Source organism: Jaculus jaculus, chromosome 3, assembly GCF_020740685.1.
Source record: "Jaculus jaculus isolate mJacJac1 chromosome 3, mJacJac1.mat.Y.cur, whole genome shotgun sequence".
Classification (NCBI taxonomy): domain Eukaryota; kingdom Metazoa; phylum Chordata; class Mammalia; order Rodentia; family Dipodidae; genus Jaculus; species Jaculus jaculus.
In genome coordinates this window covers 126,373,320-126,394,265 of record NC_059104.1, presented here as the reverse complement: position 1 = coordinate 126,394,265, position 20,946 = coordinate 126,373,320, and the positions used below count along the sequence as shown (strand labels likewise).

At 45.6% G+C, this 20,946-nt stretch overlaps 1 protein-coding gene across 2 annotated transcripts in view; it reads right to left on the bottom strand.

The window, feature by feature from the left end:
* The window catches only part of Cyfip1 (cytoplasmic FMR1 interacting protein 1), an 84,745-nt gene extending 64,109 nt beyond the window's left edge, over positions 1 to 20,636 (bottom strand). For both annotated transcript variants that reach the window (XM_004661941.2, XM_004661940.3), the window contains exon 1: positions 20,520 to 20,636. The gene's annotated coding sequence lies outside the window, so the exon portion shown is untranslated. The remainder of the gene's footprint in view (positions 1 to 20,519) is intronic.
* Between the last annotated feature and the right edge of the window lie 310 nt (positions 20,637 to 20,946).

The window sequence follows — 20,946 nt, the reverse complement described above, 5'->3', positions numbered from 1 at the left end:
GAAGGGTTTACTTTAGGGCTTACAGTCTGGAGGGGAAGCCCCATCCTGGCAGGAAGAGGCTGCGTAGCCTATCTTGCCACAGCACGTGGTAGATAGCAGCAAGACTGAGCTCAGCTACCTCAAGGTCTGCCCCAGTAACACACCTCCTCCAGCAAGCTCCACTTCCCACACTGCTGCCAGCTGGGGACTAACTAAAACACACGAGGCTATGAGGGACACCTCATTCAGACCACCACAGGCAGCCCTCACAAATTAACATGGAGCTAGAACAGTGAGTAGAATCATCCATGCAGGGTCCAGTTCTTACCAGATGTCTGATTCTAGCTTCAGGTCCTCAATAAGCCATCCTCACAGCCACCCCATAGCAAAGTTTACCCAAACACTGACAGAGCGAGCACAGCAAGGCTCAGAGGACCGCTAGGCACAAGGCAGGAATAAGAGCTTTCCCTGACCTACAGCTGGGCAACTGGCCATGTTGGGTCAAGGCCAGAGCTGGTAGACAAATCCTGACCCAGGCCTATAGGCAGAAGAGAGGCAGCACAGCCCTGAAGCTGCAAACAGAGAGGCTGGGGTGGTAGAGACAGGGGAAGAGGAATCTGTAGAACCTGACCGTCCCATGTGCCTTGAAACAGAACAGTAAGTGATAAACTTGGTTCTGTTCTTTTAATTTTTTTTTTAATTTATGGGGTGGGGTGGAGTCAGATAGGTGCACCAGGGCCTATAGCCCCTGCTAATGAACTCCAGACAAATGCACCACCTTATGCATCTGGCTTACATGGGTACTGGGGAATTGAACCTGGGTCCTTAGGCTTCACAGGCAAACGCCTTAACCACTAAGTCATCTCTCCAGCCTGAACCTTTTTTTTTTGTTGTTTTTACAAAATGAATATGACTTGATCATTTTCTCTGTTCCTTCACAGCAGGAGGCAGATGGCTAGGAAGACAGAAGCTGTCACTTTCAGACCATCTGTTCTTACAGAAGAAGAAGAAAAAAAAAAAAGAACTCTTGGGGCTGGGAATATGGCTCAGTGGATAAAGTGCTCACTGCTTAAGCCCAGGTACCCAAATTCAATCTGCAGACCCCATGTGAAAAAGTCAAAAACTACAGTGACTGCATATAATCCCAGCAGTTAAGAGCAAGAGGGGAAGCAGAGACAGGAGAATTTCTCATCGACTGAGGCAAAAAATCAAGGACTAACCCAAAAAGCTGTCTTCTGACCACATGTGTGTCATGGCATGTCCATGACAGCCCCCCATCCCCACCCACACACACACATGGGAGGGAGGGAATGAACTTCTGGAACCTTGCCTGGTGGTTCAGGCCTATAATCCTAGCTACTAAGGCAGGAGTATTGCAAATTGAAAGCCTGCCTGAGTTACAGAGTAAGCTCAAGACCAGACTAAGGTCCCCCAGCAAGACTGTCTCAGAACCTTAAAAAACCAAAAATAACAACAAAAGCGGGGGAGAGGGGAGTGCTGCAAGGTGCTGCAAGGGTGTGCTGGGAGACTGAAAGGCAGATGGAGAAACTGCATGAGTGGGAGCTTGCTCTTCAGAAAGCACCCTTGAAAGAATGCAGGTTCCCATCAGAAAACCAGGCACATGGCTCAATGTGGTAGTTCACACCTTTAATCCCAGGACACCGAGGTAGAAGAAATGCTATAGCAAGCCTAGGCTATAAATTCTTCCTGGCCAGACTATGCTGTAATGAAACCCTGCTAAAGCAAAACAGAGGGCTTGTAAGATGGCTTTGCAATTAAAGGTGTTTGCTTGTAAAGCCTGCTGGCCAGGTTTAATCCCAAGCCACCCACAGAAACTGGACACAAAATGTGGTATGACAGTGGAGTTTTGTCTGTCAGCAGCAAGATGCACTGCTATGCCCATACACACACATACACATAAGTAAATTCTTAAAAAACTTCTAGCACTGTGGACAGGAGTCTTGTGAATCTGAGGCCAGCCTGGTCTACTATATGGCTAGATTCTTATCTCAAAAAGAAACAAACCCCAAACCAAAAGACAAAAGCCTTATATATCTGTTTACCACATTAATCCCTTAATTGTATCAAGAGCCACATGGATGACTGGCCTGTGCCATTTAGGTTTTTGTAAGCACACTGTGTTGTTCACTCAAGGATGAAATCACCTAGCAACTCAGCTCTTAGAATGTGTTCCTATTAAGCAACTAACATACTAGGTATGTGCCTATTAATAAGTATTAAGATTCCAAGGGCCAGGAGCCAGATGGGAGACAAAAAGATGTGAGTGAGAGGAGGTGACAGCCACCTTGGCCCATAATGAAGTTACAGATTGACACCAGGTCCTCAAGGGGTAGGCAGTCCCAGAGGCACCAGTGCTGAGGAAGGTCAAGACACAAAGATGCCAACACAAAGCAAGGAACTAGGGACAAAGGTGTGGCAAGTAGGGATTTGGGGCATTCTGGCTTACTTCAAATGAACAGGATGGGGACAGCAGGAGGCTGCAACCGTAGCACGTGCCAAATGACACAGGTGGTATGATGTCTGAGAATGGGCTGAGTATCCAACAAAACTCCAGAGACAGCCATAGCTCTTCATGGGAACTGAAAGGCATAATCTTTGTATTTGTTAAAATAGAATCTGCAACATCAGCTCAACACCAAGGTTGCAAAACCCTGCAGAAGATGAAGTCATAGTCGGGAAAATGCGGAACAGACAGCGGGCATGCCTAGTTCAGGTGTCTGTGTGTGCAGCAGTTAGTTTCCCTTGTGCTTTATGCTGAAAGGAGTTATTTTTGCTACAAAAAGTCTTCCTAGAATTTCCAAACTAGTTACTTTTAACTTTACAGCTGGAAGGTAGTTTGCTTGCCTAACTATAGGGCATAATCAAGAGAAAATTAACTAAGATGTTTCTGCTAACATGTGCAAGGCACCAGCTGATTTTCTTCCTCTTCCATGCGCAAATAACAGCCCTTCTCAGAAAAGCAGAATCTTCTGGTGTTTTGTGCAGCTTGTTCACAGGAATAAGAAATCATCTCGGGTTGTAGAACTGCTCCTCTCTCTCTCCCACATGTTAATATAACCAAGCATGGAACCAAGAGAGCAAAGTGGGCTGCCAGCTGCCATGTGGAGATGGTGGTTGTGACCAGCTGGGCAAGATGTTGATAATCAAAAACCAGAACGGCATCTTCTAGCCTAGCTCTCACTGAAGCAATATAATTTTTAGTACACAAAAATTCCAAATTCCATTTTCAAAACCAGTTCAAAAACATACTAAACAATAGAAAGTCAAAAAATAAGAAGCAGAGCCTGGCACGATGGCGTATGCCTTTAATCCCAGTACTCAGGAGGCAGAGGTAAAAAGATCATTGAGATCGAGGCCAGCCAAAGTGAGTGCCAGGTTACCCTGGGCTAGGGTAAGACCCTATCTTGAGAAAAACAACAACAACAAAAACGTTGTCATGAAACTGAAACATTACAACAATGAGGCATTGAAGTCTAAGGAATTTTGAGTCTTTCGGAATTCATGTCCACAAACCACACAAAATTGGCCTTCATCCTCAGTCTGCAGACCCCAATGTCAGGATCAAGGTCTCCAATGACAGAGTGATCTCTTTGTCTCCTGAGGTCCCCTGCCACTGTCCCAAGTGGCCTGACTGCTGCTAATCGTCTGGACCCTTCCAGAACCCACTCACAGCAGCCACTCTCCTTTCACTGTAATGCACGAGTAACCGCCGTCACTCTCCTACCTGCACCTTCAGTGGCTTTCTCGGCCCATAGCTATTGTCCAGTCGATGTTCAAGTAACCTTGGACTGCCTCATCTGGGCATGCAAATGAAGATCAGCTTTTGTCTATTTGGTATGCTGGGACTACTTCCAAAGATTTGAACAAAAAAGTATTCTTTTAAAAAGGCTGTGGATGAAGTCTGCTTGGCACAATGCTTATCTAGCATGTAAATGGTCCTGGACTCAGATCCTTAGCACTATATAAATCGGGTGTGGTGGTGCATTCTCAGCATTTGGGAGGTGGGGGCAGGAATATCACCAGAAGTTCAAGATCATCCTCAGATGTGGCCAGCTTGGGGTACATGAGACTGTCTCCAAAAATAGAATGCAAATAAATTAATAAAAGATAAAAACATACTCTTAGAGAAGCCCACACCCATGTGCTCGGGTGACTGTCTCACCACACCCATGCTCTTGGGTGACTCTCTCTCAGAGAAGCCCACACCCACATTCTCGGGTGTGTCTTACTTTCTATCTGAGCACCTCTCTTTCTCTCTTAACCCTGATGCCTGTATTAAAATATCACTAATAAAATATCAACTCTAAAAGCCGGGCATGGTGGCGCACGCCTTTAATCCCAGCACTCGGGAGGCAGAGGTAGGAGGATCGCCGTGAGTTCGAGGCCACCCTGAGACTCCATAGTGAATTCCAGGTCAGCCTGGGCTAGAGTGAGACCTTACCTCAAAAAAAAAAAAAAAAAAAAAAAATCAACTCTGCTTAAAAAAAATAGGGCTGGGGAGATAGCACAGTAGTTACAGGCACTTGCTTGCAAAGAGTGATGGTCCTGGTTTTATTCCCCCGTACCACATAAAGCCAGACACACAAAGTGGCACATGCATCTGGAACAGTGGCAAGAGGTCCTGGTGTATTCACACACACAACATGCATACCCCCTCTCTCTCTCTCTCTGTCTCAAATAAATAAAAAATAAAGGACAGGGGAAAGGCCCAGCATTCCACAGAAAAAGCTAATCCCTGCAAGGAAGCCTTCTGAAGCTTCTGGTATGGAGCTGTGAAGATGAACCTTAAGAAGAGACCCTGGGATGTTGGAGACACCGGGACTATGGGATGGCCGCTCCAAAAATCTGCTGACTTGGGATACATTTTGCCCCTGAAGCAGCACAGCTGGAGGTGCAGAGTTCTTCAAGCCGTTTGGAGTCCAGAAAATGTCAACCTGACTCTCAGGTGCTGGACATGGAGTTGCAGGAGTTGAAGTCTGCCATTCTGGTTCTATCTTGCATTGGTACAATCTTTCTTTGATAGGCTCACATTCTCCCCCACCCCCACCCTTTTTGAGGTAGGGTCTCACTCTAATCCAGACTAACCTGGAATTCACTATTAGTCCCAGGCTGGCCTCTCACTCACAGCGATCCTCCTATCTCTGCCTCTCAAGTGAGTGCTGGGATTAGGGTGTGTGCCACCATGCCCGGCTCTTTTCTCCTTTTGAAAACGGGAATATTTACTCTGTGACATAATGTGTTGTATGTAAGTAACTTGTGTTTTACAGGGCTCACAGTTAACAGACTGTCTTGGTCTCACATGAGACTTTGGTCTTTCAAACAGTGTTTGGACTGATGGAGACTATGGGAACTCTTGAGGTTGAACTGGATGCATTTTGCATTACGAGATGGTCAGAAGTCTATGAAGTTAGGGAAGAAATATGGTGGTTTGAATAAAATGTTCATTGCTCAAGTGTTTTACATACTTGGTCTCTGGCAATTGGAAAGTTGTGGGGCTTTTGGGAGGTGGAACCTTGACTTAAGAAGTGTGTCTCTTTGGTGGGCTTTGGAGTAATATAATCAACATCCAGCCCAGTCTGAGATTACTTTCTGCTGATATGGACTTGTGATGCTCACCTGACTGTTTGCTCTTGTCCTGCTTTTCCTGCAATGAAACTCCCTTGAAACTGTAAGCTGAAATAAGTCCTTTCTTTCCATAAGCTGTTTCTGGCCAGGTATCTTATCCAACAACAAGAAAGTAAAAATTGCTCAGTATTTCCAGCTCACATTATTTATTTTTAAAAACATTTCATTTATTTATTATTTGAGATAAAGACAGCAAGAAGGAAGGTGATAGTGCACATGGGCACACCAGGGCCTCTTGCTGCTGCAAATAGAGTCCAGACACATGCACCACTTTGTGCATCTGGCTTTTTGTTTGTTTGTTTGTTTGTTTGTTTGTTTGTTCAGGATAGGGTCTCACTCTAGCTCAGGCTGACCTAGAATTCTCTATGTAGTCTCAGGGTGGCCTTGAACTCATGGCGATCCTCCTACCTTTGCCTCCCGACTGCTGGGATTAAAGGCGTGCGCCATCATGCCCGGCTTGCATCTGGTTTTCATGTAGGTGCCAGGCAATAGAACCAGGGCTATGAAGTTTTGCAGACAAGCATCTTTAACCTCTTGCCCATCACTTTATTTTTTTAAAACACGTTATGTATGTGTGGGTGTGCAGGTGCATGTGTATTTGGGTGGGTGCATGTGTAGGTAGAAGCCATAGGACAACCTTGGGTGTCATACTCAGGTATACTATCCTTTAAAAAAAATCATTTGTGCTGGGAGATGGCTTAGCAGTTCATCTGTTTGCCTGCAAAGCCTAAGTACCCAGGTTCAATTGCCCAGTACCCACATAAGCCAGATGCACAAGGTGGTGCATAAGTCTGGAGTTCATTTGTAGTAGCTAGAGGCCATGGTGTGCCCATCCTCTCTCTTTCAAATAAATGAATAAAATATATTTTAAATTATTTACTTATTTATTTGCAAACACAAAGAGAAAGATAGAGAAGGAGAGAAGGGCAGTCACCCCTCGCACATCAGTTAGTGGCTACTAACCTTTAGATTAGACACAAGCTGAACCAAGCCATTTTGTGTGTCTTTCCAGAGCCAATTCAGGTTTCCCCAGGCTCCCTTCATCTACAGACCCAACATTCCTCCATAACCATGGCTCAGTGGCATAGCCTGTGTCAGCCTGAGCAGTCCAACTGCTCCACTCAGGAAACCAGGCATATATTCATGTGCCAAGCACCACATCATGAGCTTAGCCAAGTACCCCCACTGCTTTTCATCATGGCTGGGGGTTCTTCGTCTTCTCCAATTCTTAAGGCTCAAAAGAGAAGGAGCTGGCTGTTACCTTCTTTTTCAGATTGTCCATTAACAGACTGTTTAGCTGCTAGATCCAACAGTACACTGCTGAGTGCCAGGGCTTATGATCAGGCTCCATAGTGCTCACTTCTCCCCTGCTACCCTCACAGTTCTCCCAGAGCAGGAGAAACTGCAAGATGATGGTCAAAGGCTATATAGCAATTATTGGATCTATCTTCATCAGGTACATATACCACCCAGAGGTGCCCTTTCTTGAATCCTTATCCTTCCTCTTGCCCAGTAAGGACCCAGCTTTATATCTGCTAGGGTCTGATGCAGCCCCACCTTTGACCAGCCTTGGCCAGGCTCTTCCCTCCCCAGCATGATCACAAAGAGCTTCAGAACTCCATGATCCTGGGTCAGCTTCCACACATATCCTGAGCCAATCAATGGCCTAAACATGAGTCAGTGACCTTGACAACTCCCACCTACTCTATACCCTATTCCCCAATCTCTACCAATGATCACGCCCACAAGCTAACTGGGCTAAAACTAAGAAACTCCAGTTTTCACAAGCAGGGAGGCCAGTATCCTCAGGTATCTCTGGGAGCTCAAAAAACACTGTCCCACAGAGACACTAACTCTGCAAATGCCAAAGTGCACCTTTCTCACCTGTAAACCATAATCCTGATCCACAGCTAGCCAACTGCTGGCTTTCACAAGTCCAGGTCATTTATCCATCCATCAACAAGACCAACACAGTGAGCTTCTTTCACAGAAAGAAACCTTTATGCAAACCTTCTTCCCCACCACAGAAATGCCTGCACCATGTACAGAACGCTAAAAAGGGAATAACCCTAGATGAGGGCTGCACTACCGAAAAGCCACAGACATGTGCCCTGTTTCCAAGTCACTTTCCTGGTACAGCATCCCAGGAAAGAGTCTAAGGTCACATTTAAAGCCAAGATGGGGGCTGGAGAGATGGCTTAGCGGTTAAGCGCTTGCCTGTGAAGCCTAAGGACCCCGGTTCGAGGCTCGGTTCTCCAGGTCCCACGTTAGCCAGATGCACAAGGGGGCGCATGCGTCTGGAGTTCGTTTGCAGAGGCTGGAAGCCCTGGCGCGCCCATTCTCTCTCTCCCTCTATCTGTCTTTCTCTCTATGTCCGTCGCTCTCAAATAAATAAATAAAAATTAAAAAAAAAAAAAAAGCCAAGATGGGCCCAGGCCAGGCTTGCTCACACCAGACCAGGAGCCAAGGCAGTCTACCACCAGTACGTCACTTTCCACAGTACTCAGGAATCACTTTAATGTTTACAAGTGAAAGAAAATACTGCAAACTAGATGTCTGATTAAAGATTAATATCCAGAATACAAAAGGGACTCAAGCAACTGAAGAGAAGAAAAGCAAATAATGTGATTTAAAAATAAGCCAAGGAAAAAATAAATAAAAATAAGACAAGGAGGGGCTGGGGAAATGGCTCAGTGGTTAAAGGCACTGGGCCTGCAAAGACTGCTGGCCTAGATTCAATTCCCAAGCATCTCTGTAAGGCCAAACGCAAAGAACAGCATATGTGTCTGGCACTTACGCATGCATGCATACATGCAACACAAATAAATAAAATTTGAGAAAAAAATTAGCAAAGGCCTTAGACAGACATTTCTCAAAGGCTATACCAGTGGCATCACTAATCACCAGGAAAATGTAATCAACACCATGCAGTAACACCTCCCCACCATGGGAAAGACTGTTATCAGAAAGGAAAGAGAAATGCTGGTCAAGATGCAGAGAAATAGGAACCTTTATATGCAATTAATGCAAATGTAAGTTGGTACAGTTATTATGGAAGTGTGGAGGTTCCTCAAAAATTAAAAGTATGGGACTGACCTGGGTGTGGTGTTGCACGCCTTTAATCCCAGCACTCGGAAGGCAGAGGTAGAGGTAGAGGATTGCCATGAGTTCAAGGCCACCCTGAGACTCCATAGTGAATTCCAGGTCAGCCTGAGCTAGAGTGAGACCCTACCTTACAAAACCAAAAAAAGCAAAAAAAAAAAAAAAAAAAGTAGGGGACTGAGGGGATGCCTCAGCAGATAAAAGGACTTGCCGTAAATGCCTGAGGACCTAAATTCAATCTCCAGCCCTGGTTAAGAAGCTACACATGCCTGTAGCTCCAGTTCTGAAAGGGGTGGAGACAGAACTGGTCAGCCAGTCTGACAGAAAATGACAGCTTCAGGTTTACTGAGAGACTTGGTTTCAAGGAAACAATGAGGAAGAGCAACACCTGATATTCTACTGTGGCCTCTGCACACATGCATATGGGACGCACATGCAGGCATACACCATAAACATGCACGCGCACACACACATACATACACACAAAACATTAAAACTATGGCTACCAAAGGACCCAACAATTTTACTACTGGGTATTTATCCAAAGAAAACGAAACCAGGTGCTATGTTCAGTTGTTAAAGGTGTTTGCTTGCAAAACATGCTGGCCCAGGTTGAATTTTCCATTACCCAAGTAAAGCCAGATGCACACTGTGACGCATGCATTTGCAGCTCACTGCAGTAGCAGGACACTGGCACACCCATTCTCTATCTGTCTCTGTCTCTCCCTCTGCTTGCAAACAAATAAAAATATCTTTTGGGCTGGAGAGATGGCTTAGCGGTTAAGCGCTTGCCTGTGAAGCCTAAGGACCCCAGTTCAAGGCTTGGTTCCCCAGGTCCCATGTTAGCCAGATGCACCAGGGGGCGCACGCGTCTGGAGTTCGTTTGCAGAGGCCGGAAGCCCTGGCGCGCCCATTCTCTCTCTCCCTCTGTCCTTCTCTCTGTGTCTGTTGCTCTCAAATAAATAAATAATTAAAAAAATATATCTTTAAAAAAATGAAACCTGGGCTGGAGAGATGGCTTAGCGGTTAAGCGCTTGCCTGTGAAGCCTAAGGACCCCGGTTCGAGGCTCAGTTCCCCAGGTCCCACATTAGCCAGATGCACAAGGGGGTGCACGCGTCTGGAGTTCGTTTGCAGAGTCTGGAAGCCCTGGCGTGCCCATTCTCTCTCTCTCCCTCTATCTGTCTTTCTCTCTGTGTCTGTTGCTCTCAAATAAATAAATAATTAATTTAAAAAAATGAAACCAGAGGGCTGGAGGGATGGCTTAGCAGTTAAGGCGTTTGCCTACAAAGCCGAAGGAACCAGGTTCGATTCCCCAGGACCCACCTTAGCCATATGCACAAGGGGGCGCATGCGTCTGGAGTTCATTTGCAGTGGCTGGAGCCCCTGCTGTGCCCATTCTTTCTCTTTCTCTCTCCCTCTTTCTCTTTCAAATAAATAAATAAAATATTAAAAAATGAAACCAGAGACATCTGAAATTCCATGTTTACTGTATCACTGTTCACAAAAACTGTCCTTCCAATTTGCATTTCTCCTGTTGTCACCATGTTGAGAAAATTCATACACAGCAACTAGTTTATTCTTCTTTTATGACTTTTCAGTTTAGTTTCTGCTTCTTTGCCTTAAATCGCCAACTTACATATGCATTCACTACCCGATGATGGTAATAATGACATTAAAACTCTGGAAGGGTCTGCAAGACTTTAACTGAGGCAAGCTGGTTGCTCTTTCATTTTACTTTGCCTTCATTCTTTAACCTAATTTTTTTTTTTTTTTTCTTTTTGGAACTTGTACCCCAGGGCTATTGCAAGGCTTAGCTTTTTATCATGGCAAACCTCAGCTTTTCCCTCTGGAATTTCCCCTTTCAATTCTAAATTTACCAAGCAGTACCAGCTCAGGCCCTGAGAAGGAAGTGGTTACTAGTCATAGCCTCTGCTTCAGCAAATTGCTGTCGCCACGCCACTTCCACAGGTTAAAGAATTAGCCATGAGGGAAGTAGTGTGAGACAACAAAAATAATGTAAAAGTAGCATTTAGAGCCATTAAAAATTCAATAAACTAGGGCTGAGAAGAAAGCTCAGCATTAAAGGCACTTACTTGCAAAGCCTGCTGGCCCAGGCTCAATTCCCAGCCACCCACGTAAAGTAGAATGGGCATTCATTTGCAGCTGGGAGGGTCCCTGGCATAGAAGTGTGCATGCATGTGAGTGTGAGTGAGTGAGTGTGTGTGTGTGTACGCGTGCACCTGAAGACACCCACCCTTCCTCACAGGGCTAGTTAGACACCTCTGAAAAGTTTTTCCTTCCAGAAGGAAAATAGGATTTAATTCTACAAATTTACAAACCAAAAAATACATGGAAAACCAAGTCAAGATGAAGAGTTCCAAGGTAGACACCCTGACTCATGGCAGTCATACCTAGCCCCAGAAGCATAATTCTTAGACTCTGATATGCCCTCAATTTCATTATTTATGCTTAGTAATGTCAAAGATACATAAACCACACCAAAAGCTGGACTCCTGCTTATGATCAACAGTAAGTCCATCCCTGTCCTGTACCACATCTATCCCCTTCTTTCTCTTGTAAAAACTGCACAGATCACACACATACACACACACAGTTTTTTTGTTTTGCAGCAGTGTCTTTCCACAAGGCACACTTTCTAACACACAGGGTGTAAGCATGCACCTGATCCATTTACACACAGAATGCAGGGAAGACACACACCAGCCTGTGGGCTTCGTCTTTGTACACACCTCCCAAGGTCCACAAGTTGAGCCTCGACCCAAGGGGTCATAATGCTTCATATCTTCCCTCCTGCCTGGACTTGGGGCAGAATCAGGGTAATCAAGAGCTCAGAAGCTTTTCACCAATTCTACACTGCCCATGGGGTAGACCACAGCAGGCTCTGTCCAGGGTGGCACAGATGTGTGGGGCAAAAAGTCACATGCACAGAACTTGGCCACATGGCAGAAATACCCTCAAGGGTAGCCATCCAGGCTGTTCACCTCTGGTGGATGTGTGGCTGGGTGTGGACAATGTGAGGGTTGATAGCATCTCATAGCTTATGACAGAGGACAGTGTGAGTTCTCCTCAGCTACATCCAGAGGCCAACAACCCCCACCTTCAACTTTCTGTACCCCCATACAATTAGCAATCATCCAATCACTGCAGTAGATGGCAAATTCTACAAATTACTGAACTACACAATAACAATTAACCCTGTGATAACTGTTAGAAAAGTTAAGAGGCAAGTAGAAATCTCTAGGACAAAGAGATTAAACTTTATTGGAGGTGGGTCATAGAAGGACAAATCACACATCAGTAGTCAGAACTCTAGAAATACAAGGTACCAGGGTAGCATTTGGCAAGGGGGTTTATATCAGAAGGTTGGGGTCCTGCTGGCAGGGAAGAGGAGGGAAAAGGATCAGCAAGTGTAAAGAAAGTGAACTTCTTTGAACTCTTTTCTTCCAAGATAGCCAGCCCAGTACCCAACAGTCTCTGGACAGACTGCTAGGTGTCCAGCAGTGGTATGTTGAATTCCTGAAATCTGGTAACTCCTTCAGTAACGATGTGTTAAGCTAAGAAGGTTGCAGTGCCTTGTTATACTTTCTCTTTTTTGGTGCTGTCTAGATATAACTGCCAATATTTTTTTAAATGAGAGAAATATTTAAATCAGTAAACTTTAAGGAAAGCAGATTATCCCAATTATAGTGCATCTCATCTAATGAATTGAAGGTCTTAAAAAAAATACAAGGAGCTGGGCGTGGTGGTGTAGGCCTTTAATCCCAGCACTTGGGAGGCAGAGGTAGGAGGATCACCATGAGTTCAAGGCCACTCTGAGACTACACAGTGAATTGCAGGTCAGCCTGGGCTAGAATAAGACCCTACCTTGAAAAACCAAAAAATAAAAATAAAATTAAAAAATAATAAAATACAGGGGCTGGAGAGGTGGCTTAGCAGTTAAGGCGCTTGCCTGCAAAGCCTAAGGACCCAGGTTCAGTTCCTCAGGATCCATGTAAGCCAGATGCACAAGATGGTGCATGCCTCTGGAATTCATTTGCAGCACCCAATCTCTCTCTCAAATAAGTAAAAATAAAATTAAAAAAAAAAACAAAAAACTGGGATATCCCCCAAGAAAGAGGAAATTTTGCTTCCATATGTCCTTTGACCTCAGATGACAATACCAACTTTTCCCTGAGGCCCTAGCCCATTGTCTTACTCTGTAAAACTTGGATTTGCTAGCTCCACAACTGTATAAAGTAACTCCTTAAAGTGAAATTCACACTCTCTTTCTCTCTACAGACCCATACACATTGTAGTGGTTTGAATGCAAAATATTTCCATATAGTCCTATGTTTGTGACTTAAGTTTCATTCTTTTTTAAAAAAATGTATAAATGGGATTTGTTGGACCAGTTTATAGTCTACAGAAGACAAGTTGGACAGTCCAACAACAGCTGTGAGTAGGCTTAAGTGACAAGGAACCCAGTCTTTAAGCCTTATTCTTTAAAAAAAAATTTTTTTATTAATCCATTTGCAGCACAAAGAGACAGAGAGATAGACAGAGATAGAATGGGTGTTCCAGGCTAGGCGTGGTGGTGCATACCTTTAATCCCAGTACTCCAGAGCAGAGGTAGGAGGATTGCCATGAGTTCAAGGCCACCCTGAAACTACAGTGAATTCCAGGTCAGCCTGTGCTACACTGAGACCCTACCTCAAAAAACCAAAACTAATAACAACAACCAAGAGTGTGAATAAGTGAACAGACAACTCTTAGAATGGGCAAAATATTTTCTGACCATCTATCTATCTGACATCTAGAATATGTAAAAGCATACACCAGGCATAGTGGCCCACATCTGTCATCTGAGCACTGAGAAGACCAAGGTAAGAGAATCATGAGCTTTAGTCTACAATGAGGTACATAGCAAGGCCCTCTCTGAAACAAATAAATACAGAAATACTTTTTAAAAAAGAAAAAGGGGGCTGGAGATGCCTTAGTGGTTAAGGTATTTGTCTACAAAGCCAAATAACCCAGGTTTGATTCTCTAAGACCCATGTAAACCAGATGCACAAGGTGGCAAATGCATCCAGAGTTCATTTGTAATGGCTAAAGACCCTGCTGTGCCCATTCCCTCTCTGTCTCCCTCCCTCCCTCTAACAAATAAAATATTTTTTTTTTTTTTAAAGAAAAAGAAAAAAAGCCAGGTGTGGTGGTGCATGCCTTTAATCCCAGCACTTGGGGAGGCAGAGGTAGGAGGATCACTGTGAGTTGAGGTTACCCTGAGACTACATAGTAAATTCCAGGTCAGCCTGAGCTAGAGTGAGACCCTACCTCAAAAAAACAAAAAAACAAAGCAAGCAAGCAAACAAACAAAAAAGAAAAAGTAGACAAAAGGCTAGAGATTGCTCAGTGGTTAAAGGAGCTTCCTTACAAAGCCTGATGGCCCCTGTGTCTGGAGTTCATTTGCAGTGGCAGGAAGCCCTGGCCTATCTGTCTGCCTCTTTCTCTCTCAAATAAAGTTTAAAAAAAAATTTTTTTAAGTAGACTAGAGAGATGGCTCAGTGATTAAGGCACTTGCCTGCAAAGCTAAAGTACCCAAGTTCAATTCCCCAGTACCCACGTAAACCAGATGCACAAGGTGGCACATATCTGAGTTCATTTGCAGTGTCTAGAGGCCTTGGCACATCCATTCTCTTTCTCTATCTGCCTCTTTCTCTCTCTCACATACATATATACATAAATAAATAAAATATTTTTTTAAGTAAAAAGAAAAAAAGTAAGCAAACCTAATTTTTTGACAAACACACCAAAAATACACACTGGGGAAAAGACAGTATCTTTAACAAATGGTGCCAGGGAAATGTACAAGAACTACAATAGATCCTGCCTCAAAAATCAACTGCAAATGTGTCTAGCACGTAACATAAAACCTGAAATTCTGAAATAGCTAGGGGACAAAGTGGGGAACACACTCCAGAATACAAGGCATAGATCAAGAACTTTCTGAATAGGAAATATGGCAATCAACCAAAGGCAGCTCAGGAATGAAAAAGCTTCTGTGCAGCAAACTGTCCCTCGAGGGAAGAGGCAGCCTTCAGAATGGGAGAAACTCTGCCAGCTACTCTGAATACCCATAGAACTCAAAAAGCTAAACATCAAGGAAAGAAACAGCCCAATCAAAAAGTGGGTTATGGAACTGAAGAGGTCTCAAAATACAAAAGGTTAATAAACAGAGAAATAAATACAAATGAAATACTTTGAGAGTCTATCTTACCCCAGTCAGAATGGATATCAAGTAAACAAACAAACAAACAAAATCAAAGCAAAACAAAAAAACCACAAATGCTAGCCAAGATATGGGGAAAGAGGAACTCTATTTACTAACTTGTACAGCCACTATGGAAATCAGTGTGGAGGCTCCTCAAAAAGCTAAAATGGGCTGGGTGTGGTGGTGCACGCCTTCAATCCCAGCACTTGGGAGGCAGAAGTAGGAGGAATGCTGAGAGTTCAAGGCCACCCTGAGACTACATAGAGAATTCCAGGTCAGCCTGGGTTAGAGGGAGACCATAACTTGAAAAACAAAACAAAACAACAAAAAGCTAAAAATAGCACTACCATATGACCAAGCTATACTACCCAAAAGACTGTAACTTTCTATAGAGATACTTTCTCATCTGGTTTATTGCTGCTCTATTCACAACAGTTACAGCATGGAACAGGCTGGATGTCACTCAACTAATAAACAGATAATAAGAATGTGGTACATATTGTTTTCAGCTGTAAAGATAAGTGAAATTATGTAGCTGTTAGGAAAAATAGATAGAACTGGAAAACAGAATACTGAGTACAGTAACCTAGGCTCAGAGACAAATGCTGCATGTTCTTTCTCATATGTGGATCGTAGCTTCAACTGTCAGATCTGTTGCTTGTAATTTGGAGTGTTTGTACAGATCAGGAAGTTAGAAGCTTCACGGAAAAAAATCAAGATCAAAATTAGGAATCATTTCAAACTCATTGGGAGAGCAATTATCTGGGAAAGAGAAAAAGAGGAGGAGAAAAAGAAGAGATGAAGAGGAGGGGAGGGGAGGATGGGAGAGGAAAAGGAAGAGAAAAAGTAACAAGTGCTTGTAAGTGTAACAGGGAAATTGGACTCTCCCGCACACTGTTGGTGGAATTATGAAGAGACGTATTAGTTACTTTCCTTGTTGTTGGGACAGAATGCCTGGTAGGAAGCAGCTTCAGGAGAAGTGTTTACTTCAGCTTACAACTAGAGAGGATGCTGTTCTTGGGGGGCTGGGCCATGGTGGCAGCTAGTCACATTCAAGCATGGTCTGGAAGCAGAGAGTAATGAATGAATGCCTGTGCTTATCTAGCTTTTTCTCCTTTTGCCTAAGGCCAAGATGCCAACCCATGGAAAGGTGCTAGTCTTTCCACTCTCTCCAAGCATTCATTTAATGTTTTTTGTTTGTTTGTTTGTTTCAAGGTAGGGTCTAAATCTGTCTATCCCAGGCTGACCTGAAACTCATTCTGTAGTCCCAGTCTGGTCTAGAACTCATAGTGATACTTTTGTCTGTCTCCCAAGTGCTGGGGTAAAAGATATGCTCCACATGCCTGGCATTTTCTTTCTTTCCTTTTCCACTAAAATAAGGTATTTAAATCAACAGAACTGACTCACCCTTTACCTGTGGCCTCTAAAGATTGGCTAAATTTTGTTAGCAAAAGCAGTGAGAGAGAGCCAGGCATGGTGGCACATGCCTTTAATCCCAGGACTTGGGAGGCAGAGGCAGTGCCATGAGTTTGTGGTTACCCTGAGACTACATAGTGAATTCCAGGTCAGCCTGGGCTAGAGTGAAATCCTACCTCGAAAAACCAAAAAAAAAAAAAAAAAAAAAAAAGAAAAAAAAAAAAGCAATGAGAGAAAGTAGCTGGGTCATGTTAGTGAAAAGACACTATAAAAGATGTTTTTATTTATTTATTTTTGTTTTGTCTTTTCAGGGTTTCACTCTAGCCCAGGCTGACCTGGAATTCACTATGTAGTCTCAGGGTAGCCACAAACTCACAGTGACCCTCCTGCCCCTGCCTCCCAAGTGCTGGGAATAAAGGCATGCGCCACCATACCTGGCTCTAAAATATGCTTTTAAAATTTTTTGTTTATTTTTATTTATTTATTTGAGAGCAACAGACACAGAGAGAAAGAAGCACAAGGTGGGGGGGGGGGAGAGTGGGTGTGCCAGGGCTTCCAGCCACTACAAAGGAACTCCAGATGCATGCGCCCCCCTTGTGCATCTGGCTAACATGGGTCCTGGGGAATTGAGTTGTGAACCAGGGTCCTTACACCTCACAAGCAAGCGCTTAACTGCTAAGCCATTTCTCCAGCCCTAAAATATGTTTTTAAATAGGAAAGCTTTAGAAAGCAGTGTGAACAGTCACCATCCCTTATATCTTTCTTGTAATATCTCATTTCATCTTCACAGCCATCTAGTAAGCTCAGTATCACTGAAGGAAAATAAATTGTAGTGAGGCCAAACAATTCAGAAATCATGACCCAACTTGATCTCCTTTGTTAAAGAATTCTCCCTCCTTACTCCCACAGCCTCACTGAGTACCCCAGACCTGGTCGAGTTGCAATCCTGTCAATTTAAGGAGGATACAAAGTCACCTAGAAGGGATCATTCTGGATGCATCTGTGAGGGCCTTTCCAGAGTAGCCAGCACCTTTCACTGGACCAGCCAGATACAAAGAGGTCTAAGGAAAAAGTGGGGTTGCCAACCTGTCTTTACTTCTTCCTGAGCTAGTGTGTCTATCACTATCCTCCAAGGACATCACACTCCAGCTTCTCTGGCCTTTCAACATGAGCTGAAGACTAGTGACTTTCCAGGAATCTTCTAGGCCTCTGGTACCACAATGGGACTGCAAAGGCATCTGGCTTTGTGGACTGAGCAGCTACCAGGTCTGCCTCTCCAGCACAGAGACAGCCGCTGTGGGACTATGTGGCTCCTATTGTGTACTGCAATTGAGAAGGGTACCCAGTGAGGGCTGCTAAGAGGACGGCTGGACAATCAGCCCTGAGTGCTTCCTGAGCAAGCACATTGCTTTGCAGGCACCACAGATGAGTGATTCCATAGGAGCTTGAAGGTCTTAACATTTTGGGATCGGTATTTCACACTGTTTGTTTTGCTGATGTTTGTTTTGGAATATGAGAAGCTGATGACTGAACTCAAAGTCAGGCTTTGCATGTAACCTGGGACTCCTTCACCACTGTCAGCTCTTCATCCATAAGGTGGAAATAAGAACTGCATCTACTTGTGAGAATAAGGAGTCGGTAAGCTACTGAGAACAGGAGACAGCAAGCTACAGGACACCTTCACTTTATAAAGAATTTCCGGCACGCAGCCACACCCACTCTCTACATGCTGTCCATGCTGCTCTGATGCTGCCACACAGTCCTTAAATATTCATGATCTGGACTGCATAGGAAAAGGAACCCTAGCTTAGAATGATGCCTGGAACATATGAAGTCATCAAGGAAGTGAGCCAAAAATTTACCTTTAGAATGATAAATCTGAGCCCATGCACAAAGATATATATAGATTTCCAGATGGGTTAACTGGGGGTGAAAGACTACCTTTGTAGTGGTAGCCTACATACAAAGAAGTTCCAGGAAAAAGTAGACCTTTTGCCTAGCTGCCCTTGCTGGTGAGTGTATCTACCATGTTGCTGCCATTCTTGGCTGGCACTGACTAGAATAGTGAAAAATGTTAAACTAGGGCTGGAGAGATGGCTTAGTGGTTAAGCACTTGCCTATAAAGCCTAAGGACACTGGTTCGAGGCTCGATTCTCCAGGACCCACGTTAGCCAGATGCACAAGAGGGAGCACGTGTCTGGAGTTCGTTTGCAGTGGCTGGAAGCCCTGGTGCACCGATTCTCAATCTCTCTCTCTCTGCCTCTTAATCTGTCTGTCGCTCTCAAATAAATAAATAAATAAAAATTTAAAAATGCTAAACTAAATAAATATATAAAACAATAATGTCGGGCCGCAGACATGGCTCAGCAGTTAAAGACACTTGCTTGCAAAGCCTCACAGCCAGGTTCGATTCCCCCATACCCACATAAAGCCAGATGCACAAAGAGTAGCAGCACATGAGTCTGCAGTTTGTTTGTAGCAGCAAGAAGTCCTGATGCATCTTTCTCTTTTTCTCTCTCTCTCACAAATAAATAAATAAAACCAATAAGGTCAATGGGAGGCCGATTACATAAATCACAACACAATCATACTCTGAATACAGACATGTACTGTAGAACAATGTCTCACTCAGTGACCATGGTCTTCTAGCACTGCATCACCTAATAATGTGCATACCCGTGTGAGCTTGTGTGAGCACTCTGTGACGCACAGTGAGGAAATTACCAAGCTACACATTTAGTTCAAAAATCACTGTAGTTAACTGGCACATGATTACATTATACTCTCAATAAAAAGAACAAGGGGACTCTCTAATATACTGCATATACCAAGCTCTTTAACCAACTGTCCCAAGGACTGCAACTGATCTTCTGGAAAAATCAAAACAGTGCTCTCTGAACACATCAGTGAATGCCAGGAGTTCAGGATAGGAAGAGCCTGACTACAAGAGCACGGTGAGGGGAACAGAACTGCTATATGTAAAGTTAAAAAGAAACATACATTCCTTTAAACACACACACAAACACTTACATTATATTTCCTTTGAATGACTTGCCAGCACACAAACGCATAAATATATTGATAGAAGAAATGTTTTCATAACTGCAGCATTTTGCCTCTGATAGTGAGGATGCTGTTAGGGGAAGATGACAGAGAATCCCACAACGCTCCCACTGAATTCACCCAATGCATATGTAGTGGCACACACACACACACACACACACAAAAAGATAGGTCTAGGTTTTACATGGAAAACCATCAGGGATGAAGGGTGGCAGGTTGTTCCTGCACACCGGCCACTTGGTATTTTATGAGCTGTTCCAGCTAATGAACGTGGCCGGGACTTAGCAAAATCCCTAAGTTGGCGCGTGCAGTACGGAGAGACAAGTCAGTGCCCGCTGGAGTACCGGGCATCACTGCTGTTTCGATCACAAATCATCTCAGCCAATATGTTAAAAGACAACCAAGACATACCGCTGGGCTGCCCACACAGCAAGGCACTGTGGCTGTGCCCGGCAGCAAGTGCTCCTGTTAGTAGAAAATACACACGCCAAAGTCTCAGTACTCCAGGAGATTTTACTCGGCTGTGACTGTCTCTACCGTGCCGACTTACCACGCTCCAGCTCTTCTCACACCCACAAGCACGCCAGGCTTAGAAGCTGCAATTCGGTGTGGATGCGCGGCGCGGCTCACCTAACAATCCCGCGCCTTAACAAAGCCCCAAATCCGCCTCTCCGAGAACCGGGGACCGGGCAGGCTCGGCCGCGACCTCCGTCCTTTCCTTAGGGGGCAGCACGCGGCGACGCGGGCTCCGGGCGCGTTACTTTCCAACAATAACCCGCCGAGCAGCAGCGGAGCCCCCCGCGGGGCCCGGCCTCGTGCGGAAAGCGCGGGCGGGACGGGGGTCCCGGGGAGGCCGGCGGAGCCGCGGGGGGTCGGCGCGGCCCGGGCGGGCGTGCGGGGCCGGGGCGCGGAGGGCCATCCCGGAGGCCGCGCGGGCGGGGCAGGCCGCAGCTCGGCGGGACGCGCCCCCACCCCGGCCGGCCGCGGAGGAGCGGCCCGGACCCCGCCGAGGCGGCGCGCGGGCGGCGGCGCAGCGCCCCTTACCTGCGTCCGCGGCGGCGGCGGCTCGGTGGTCCCGGGCGGGCCCTGGGAGTTTTCCTGCGCCCGTGAGTCACTTGGGCGGGCCGGGAATGCGCAGGAAACCCCGGCCTCCTCCCCTTCCTCCGGGGCGGGTGCTCTCCCGGCTCGGCCCCTTCCTCCTGGCGCTCCTCCCCCGGCGCCGGGCCGCGGCCGGGCGGTGGGTGGCTGCAGCGTCCCCCGCCGTCCCGGAGCCGCCCGAGCGCTGCCGGCGGGACCGGTCTCCCCGGAGACCCCCGGCGGCCAGGGGCCGGAGCGTGCGCCCCGCGCTCCCTCGGAGCGTCCCGGCTTCGGCGGGGAACCAAGGAGCCGCGCCCCTGCGCTGCGGGCGGGAGGCCGGGGTCTCCGGCACCTACCCGCGCACCCAGCCGGGCCTGAAGGCACCGCGTCCGCA